This window comes from Giraffa tippelskirchi, chromosome 1, assembly GCF_054371585.1.
Source record: "Giraffa tippelskirchi isolate mGirTip1 chromosome 1, T2T-mGirTip1v1.2.pri, whole genome shotgun sequence".
In the NCBI taxonomy this organism is placed as follows: Eukaryota; Metazoa; Chordata; class Mammalia; order Artiodactyla; family Giraffidae; genus Giraffa; species Giraffa tippelskirchi.
In genome coordinates this window covers 210,922,983-210,930,657 of record NC_137275.1, presented here as the reverse complement: position 1 = coordinate 210,930,657, position 7,675 = coordinate 210,922,983, and positions in this window count along the sequence as shown.

Here is a 7,675-nt window from a genome sequence, read left to right as displayed (position 1 = left end):
ATTTCAGATTAAGGAGGTTCTTTTCTATTCTTAGTTTTTAAAGCATTTGTATCGTTAAAGGGTGTTAGATTTTTTTCAAGTGCTTTTCCCCTGCATTTTTGAATATTATTACAAAATCTTTGCCCTTTATTTTATTAATGTAGTGTATTCCATTGACTAATTTGGGGATGTTAAACCAGTCTTTCATTGTTGGGATAAATCTGACGGGTGAAAGTGTATGATCCTTTTTAAATGGTGTTGTATTAAGAGTGCTACTGTGTATATGTATATGCATATAGATAGATAGATAAAAAGAGAGGGAGAGAGAGAATTTTTGCCTCTCTTGTGTCTCCTTTGGGCTTCCCTGATAGCTCGGTTGGGAATGGATGTGAGAGTTGGACTATAAGGAAGGCTGAGCGCCAAAGAATTGATGCTTTTGAACTGTGGTGTTGGAGAAGACTCTTGAGAGTCACTTGGACTGCAAGGAGATCCAACCAGTCCATCCTAAAGGAGATCAGTCCTGGGTGTTCATTGGTAGGACTGATGTTGAAGCTGAAACTCCAATACTTTGGCCACCTGATGTGAAGAACTGACTTATTGGAAAAGACCCTGATGCTGGGAAACATTGAAGGTGGGAGGAGAAGGGGCCGATGGAGGATGAGATGGCTGGATGGCATCATCGACACAATGGACATGAGTTTGAGCAAGCTCTAGGAGATAGTGATGGAAAAGGAAGCCTGGTGTGCTGCAATCCATGGGGTCGCAAAGAGTCGGACACAAATGAGCAACTGAACTGACTGTGTCTCCTTCACTGGCAGGCAGATTCTTTACCATGAGCTACCTGGAATGCCCACATATCCATATATCCCATCCCTTTTGGACTTCAGAAAAACCCGAATGAGTATTTTGGTCAATCCAACACAATCTACTTTGAAACAACTAGCACCTTTGGTTTAGCAGGGGGTTTATTTCTTTTACTCATCACTGCTTCATGCACCTCTTCTCTCCCTCCTGAATTAGTTTTTCTCCTTCCTCTAGCACTGCCTCTAGTAACTTTTTTTTTTTTTTGAGATTTTGTACCATAAGTTTTTCTGAGTCCATGTATCAATGCAAATATAATTTTGCCTTGATTCTAGAGTCAAATTTTGGCTGGCTACAGAATTCTAGATTTGAAGTAATTTTCAATGAGAACTTCTAACTTTTTTTTAATATTCAGTTCAGTTCAGTCGCTAAGTCGTGTCCGACTCTTTGCAACCCCATGAACCGCAGCACGCCAGACCTCCCTGTCCATCACCAGCTCCCGGAGTCCACCCAAAACCATGTCCATCGAGTCGATGATGCCATCTAGCCATCTCATCCACTGTCGTCCCCTTCTCCTGTCCTCAATCTTTCCCAGCATCAGGGTCTTTTCAAATGAGTCAGCTCTTCACATCAGGTGGCCAAAGTATTGGAGTTTCAGCTTCAACATCAGTTCTTCCAATGAACACCCAGGACTGATCTCCTTTAGGATGGACTGGTTGGATCTCCTTGCAGTCCAAGGGACTCTCAAGAGTCTTCTCCAACACCACAGTTTAAAAGCATCAATTCTTCGGTACTCAGCTTTCTTTACAGTACAACTCTCACATCCATACGTGACCACTGGAAAAACCATAGCCTTGACTAGATGAACTTTTGTTAGCAAAGTGATGTCTCTCCTTTTTAATATGCTGTCTAGGTTGGTCATAACTTTCCTTCCAAGTAGTAAGCGTCTTTTAATTTCATGGCTGCAGTCACCATCCGCAGTGATTTTGGAGCCCAGAAAAGTAAAGTCAGCCACTGTTTCCACTGTTTCCCCATCTATTTCCCATGAAGTGATGGGACCGGATGCCATGATCTTCGTTTTCTGAATGTTGAGCTTTAAGCCAACTTTTTCATTCTCCTCTCTCACTTTCATCAAGAGGCTTTTTAGTTTCTCTTCACTTTCTGCCATAAGGGTGGTGTCATCTGCATATCTGAGGTTATTGATATTTCTCCCAGCAATCTTGATTCCAGCTTGTGCTTCCTCCAGCCCAGCATTTCTCATGATGTACTCTGCATGTAAGTTAAATAAGCAGGGTGACAATATACAGCTTTGACATACTCCTTTTCCTATTTGGAACCATTCTGTTGTTCCATGTCCAGTTCTAACTGTTGCTTCCTGACCTGCATACAGGTTTCTCAAGAGGCAGGTCAGGTGGTCTGGTATGCCCATGTCTTTCAGAATTTTCCACAGTTTATTGTGATCCACACAGTCGAAGGCTTTGGCATAGTCAATAAAGCAGAGGTAGATGTTTTCCTGGAACTCTCTTGCTTTTTCGATGATACAGCGGATGTTGGCAATTTGATCTCTGGTTCCTCTGCCTTTTCTAAAACCAGCTTGAACATCTGGAAGTTCACGGTTCACGTATTGCTGAAACCTTGCTTGGAGAATCTTAAGCATTACTTTACTAGTGTGTGAGATGAGTGCAATTGTGTGGTAGTTTGAGCATTCTTTGGCATTGCCTTTCTTTGGGATTGGAATGAAAACTGACCTTTTCTAGTCCTGTGGCCACTGCTGAGTTTTCCATATTTGCTGGCATATCAAGTGCAGCACTTTCACAGTGTCATCTTTCAGGATTTGAAATAGCTCAACTGGAATGCCATCACCTCCATTAGCTTTGTTCATAGTGATGCTTCCTAAGGCCCATTTGACTTTGCATTCCAGGATGTCTGGCTCCAGGTGAGTGATCACACCATCGTGATTATCTGGGTCATGAAGATCTTTTTGCATAGTTCTTCTGTGTATTCTTGCCACCTCTTCTTAACATCTTCTGCTTCTGTTAGGTCCAGACCATTTCTGTCCTTTTTTGATTTAATTTTTAACGTTTACTATTAAATTAATCTTTAATATTAATTTTTTGATATTAGCTGCTTTCAAATATACAATACCTGATTGTGAACTAGTCACCATGCTGTAAATTACATCCCCAGAACTTATATCTTATAGCCAGAATTAAATACCTTTTGATCACCTTCATCCATTTCCCCCACCTTTTACTGCCTGCTCTGGCAATCACCAATCTGATTTTTGTTTCTAGTTCCACATATCAATGAAATCACACAGCATTTGTCTTTCTCAGTCTGACTTATTTCATTTCCTTGTTCTTTTTTTGCTGCATTCTCAGAGAATTCCTGGGTTCAGTCTTCCAGTTCACTAATTCCCTTTTCAATTGTGTCCCTTCTACCATTCAACTGATCTACTGCTTTTCTTCTTTTTATTCACTGTATAACTTTCTAATTTTTTATGATCTCTAGCTGGTATTTTATGGATATAGATCCTTTACCTCTGACTCTGTGATTTTAATTTTCGTTTTTTTTGCAGTCCTGTTTTGCTTATTCCCATCCCTCTGAATTGCTGGTTATAGGCTCTGGATTTGAGTTTACTGTGGTTTTTTTTTTTTTATTGAAGTATAGTTGATTTATAGTATTGTACCAATCTCTGCTGTACAACCAAGTGATTCAGCTATATACATATATACATTCTTTTTAAATGTTTTCCATTATGGTTTCTCACAGGATATTGAATATAGTTTCCTATGCTATTATGCAGTAAGACCTTGTTGTTGATCCATTCTAAACATCTATCAACCCCAAACTCCCAGCTCATCCCTCTCCCTCCCCCCTCCCCCTTGGCACCCACAAGTCTATTCTCTATGTCTGTGAGTCTGTTTCTGTTTGGTAGATAGGCTCATTTGTGCCATATTGTAGATTTCACATATAAGTGATACTGTGTAGTGTTTGTCTTTCTCTGTCTGAATGACTTCACTTAGTTGATAATCTATAGTTGCTGCAAATGGCATTATTTTGTTCTTTTTTATGGTTGAGTAATATTCTACTGTACATAGTATCACGTCTTCTTTATCCATCCGTCAGTGAACATTTAGGTTGTTTCCACGTTTTGGCTACTGTGAATAGCGCTGCTGTGAACACAGGGGTGCATGGATCTTTTTCAATTATACTTTTATCTGGGTATATTCCCAGGAGTGGGATCACTGGATCATATGGTAATTCTGTTTTTAGTTTACTGAGGAGCCTCCCTACTGTTTTCCACAGTGGTTGTACCCACTGCAAGTTTGCTGTTTTTCCATCATGGTGCTGACGTCTCTCAATTATTGGTAAGAGTGGATTGTGCAGCCCTCTTTGCAGCTGAGTTTCTCAGTTTGGCTGTGCTCTGTATGTTCACATACCTTGTCTGCAAGGAGGAGTGGGACACACTTCCTGAATTAATCTCGCTCTTTGCAGAGAGGTTTGGAGAGTGGTGAGAGCTGTCTATGGATCTCTTCGTGTGATTGTCTTTGGGTGTGGAAGCTCTCCCTCCTTCCCAGATGCAGTCAGCCTCTTGTGGTCCTGCCTAATTTTCCAATCCAGCTTCCCCACAACAGCTCTTCTTCCTGGAGGCAAACACCCCAGTAGTGACCAGCTGCCCTGGGGGAGGGAACAGGAGTCAGACTGATGGTGCGAGACGGACCAGGTCCATCACTCCAGATCTTCTCCTCTTTGCTCTTTCTACCCCTTCTGGGCAAGTAAGAAATTTTCAATAGAACTTCCTCTGTGCCTCTTGGATTGTAGTTTCCATTTTTCTACCAGTTCCACCTACTTCCTGCTTTCAAAGGATTTTTCACTGTACCTGGACCCACTGAGGGCTTCACTACTTGGTTTGAGGCCTCATTTGAAATTGATTTTTTTCTTTTATATTTTTCTATAATTTTTAGGGATTCATTATGGGAGAGGAGGTGGTAGCCAAGTTAAGACTGTCATCTCGTAACCAAAATGAATGGCACTTTATTAGAACACAGACTTCTGTGGCCATCACCATCCTCCTTGTTCAGCTGAATCCTCCGATTGAGAGAAAGAGATGAAGGGGGAGAGAGAGAGAGAGCAAGAAAGATAACTTGGAGAGCTGTTTGAGACTCATTTGAGGAAGGGGCATCTCTTAAGGAGCTCAGGGCTGTTTATCCTATTTCCACGTCCTGTAATGACAGGTGCCACCTGCAGCAAAGGAACAAAGAGGGTATTCTTCAGAAGGATGGGATAGAATCAGAAGCTCAGCTATAGACAAACCCCAGCTGGCTTCTTTTTACCCCGTCAATAAAAGGCCCTGTGCTTGCACTGTGGCTCCATTATCCCTCCAGCATCAAAGCCAGGACAGGCTCCTCCTATCTCGGATGCTGACTGCAGCTCTTCAGCTGAGCTCTGCTTCCTGGTGCAAACGCAGCTGCACACACTCCACATGTTCTTTGAGTGTCTTCTTATTCTTTCTTCAGACTCACCAGGGGCAGCAAGACATTTCTTCCAAACGAGTCGTTTCAGAGCTGACATGGTGTCGGAATTGCCAGCTTGCCCCAAGATTATTCTTTTCCTTTAATCTCTGTCTTGATTTTTAATTTTTCTTTCTTCAATATGCCAAAATAGCCACTGGTAAACATTCATTGAGGAGATGTTATGTACCAGTCGTCCTGGGTAAAGAGGTCAGGAAATCCCTAGCACTCCCAGAGAGTCACCACGGTCTCCCTAGAGGATGGAAATCCACACATGAAGTGGGGTCTACAGTGTTATCTGTTGAAAAGCCTCTCTCCATCTTCTGGTTACAGACACCCTCCTCCCTCTGGAGAAGTGTTCCTCCCTTACTCCAGGTGATTTTGAAGAGATCAGCGATCATAAGTTTTGCCATGGTTATGCTACTCAGGGTTGCTCAAATATATCCTCCATACTGGGGACCAGGGGTTAGTCCTGGAGGTGGTGGCATGACTCATATCAGTCCATTTGAGTTCTTCTTGGGGATTAACATACAACACAGCAGTGAGAAAGGAGCTCTGTTTTCCTAGTTCAAGTTCCATCAGCTGGGATGATAGAACCTTGACGCTACCTCAATACACATAACCTTCCTCCCCATCACTTTACATGGAAGATGCTCCTCCACATTAAAAAAAAAAATGTGGCCAGTGTCAGGGAAGAGGCTTCCCAGGTGGCTCAGTGGTAAAGAATCTGTCTGCCAATGCAAGAGATGCAGAAGGCACATGTTCAATCCCTGGGTTAGGAAGATCCCCTGGAGAAGGGAATGGCTACCCACTCTAGTATTCTTGCCTGGAAAATCCCATGGACCGAGGAGCCCAGTGGGCTACAGTCCATGGGGTCTCAAAGAGTCGGACGTGACTTAGTGACTGAGCACACATGTCAGGGGAGAAGAGATGAGAGGGGGCGCTAGACAGGGATGGAAAGAGAGGGAGGGGAGAAAGAGAGGTGTGAAGACACTATGTGAGGTCTGACATCCACTCAAGTCTCTTCCCTTGCCTTCCCACCTGCTCTCTAATTATGCATTGTTTCCCAAACATTCCGCATTGGCCTTCTGTGAGTCTTTGCACCACATGGTTTATACCATGGGGAAAGCTTTTTTAGTTCCTTCTCTTCTTTTGTTCTGGGAAATGTCTACTTCTCCTCAAAGCCCAAATATCCCCAATTCCTCCTCATACAGTTGGTCTCTGGCCCCCCTTCCCTCACCCTCGAGCACTTTGAACAGACTACTAGAATACCATATAATTCTTTGTCATAATTACGTGTTTTACATCTTTTTCCTCCACTGGACTGTGAGTTATTTGAGGGTGAGAATTGTGTCCAGTCATCTCTAAGTTCCCGGAGCCACAAAGAGCCTGGGCAGAGAGCAGAGTGCCTCGGTCACTGAATGCCCCTGGAACGGACTTTCCCTTGGGAGGAATGGGTATGTGTGTAGGTTAGGAAGGAAGGTGGTTCTTCTAGAAAGAGGGCCCCCTCCTGCCAGAAAACCATCCATCTTTGTCTCCTGGATCTTTTCTTTGTCAGAAGTTCTCTGACTCACAGGAGCAGTGAAAACAGAACCCATATTCTAGGGGAAATGGCTGCCTTTGGGCATCAGGAAAGGGTTTAGGGAGGTCTTGTATGCCATCTAGGGACAGGGGGCCGCTGAAGGACTTTCATCAAGGTTATGTAAATTATGGTCAGGTAATCTAGAAAGACCATCAGATGGCCATGTGGGGACCAGGCTGAGGCCGAAGACAGCAAAGCCAGTAAAGAACCAGTGGAGAGGCTTGGGTCCAGGAGAGGTCTGGTGAGGGCTTGGATGGTGTCATGGGGCTAGAGAGGAGGGGCCCAGGGCTATCCTATTCATTCCTTCTCTCCTGATCCCCTCAGCTGAGCAGCTGAGACTTCCTCCCTGGTGGCCTTCATCCCTGGCATCTCATTCTTCTCTGTCTTGTCTGAGAGCCCCAGAACGCCTCTAAATCAGGAGAGAACGATGCTGTCTCCTTGCCCCATATAATCCTTGGGAGTTATATCTTTGTCAGCACTTCTACTTCCAGCTCCCATCGGATCAGTTAATGTTTCTTTTATGAAGCGAGGACACCTGATTTCTGTCAGTGCAGGGCTTAAGACTGCCTCGTCAGCACTGTCTTCCTGGCTGGCCATATCAAATAGACAGAGGAAGAAAGCAACTGAACCAGTGATCAGATTCCAAGGCGATGATGCCAGGCCTACATGCTGTTTGTGAGAGCGGAGCTCAACAGAACTAAGGGGTCCCATGGAGGGAAGATGATAAGTTACAGCTGGTTGGGCTGCCTGTTCAGCTGGTGTGGGGAAAGTGGAGGGCCAGATGCTGGTTACTTGGCCA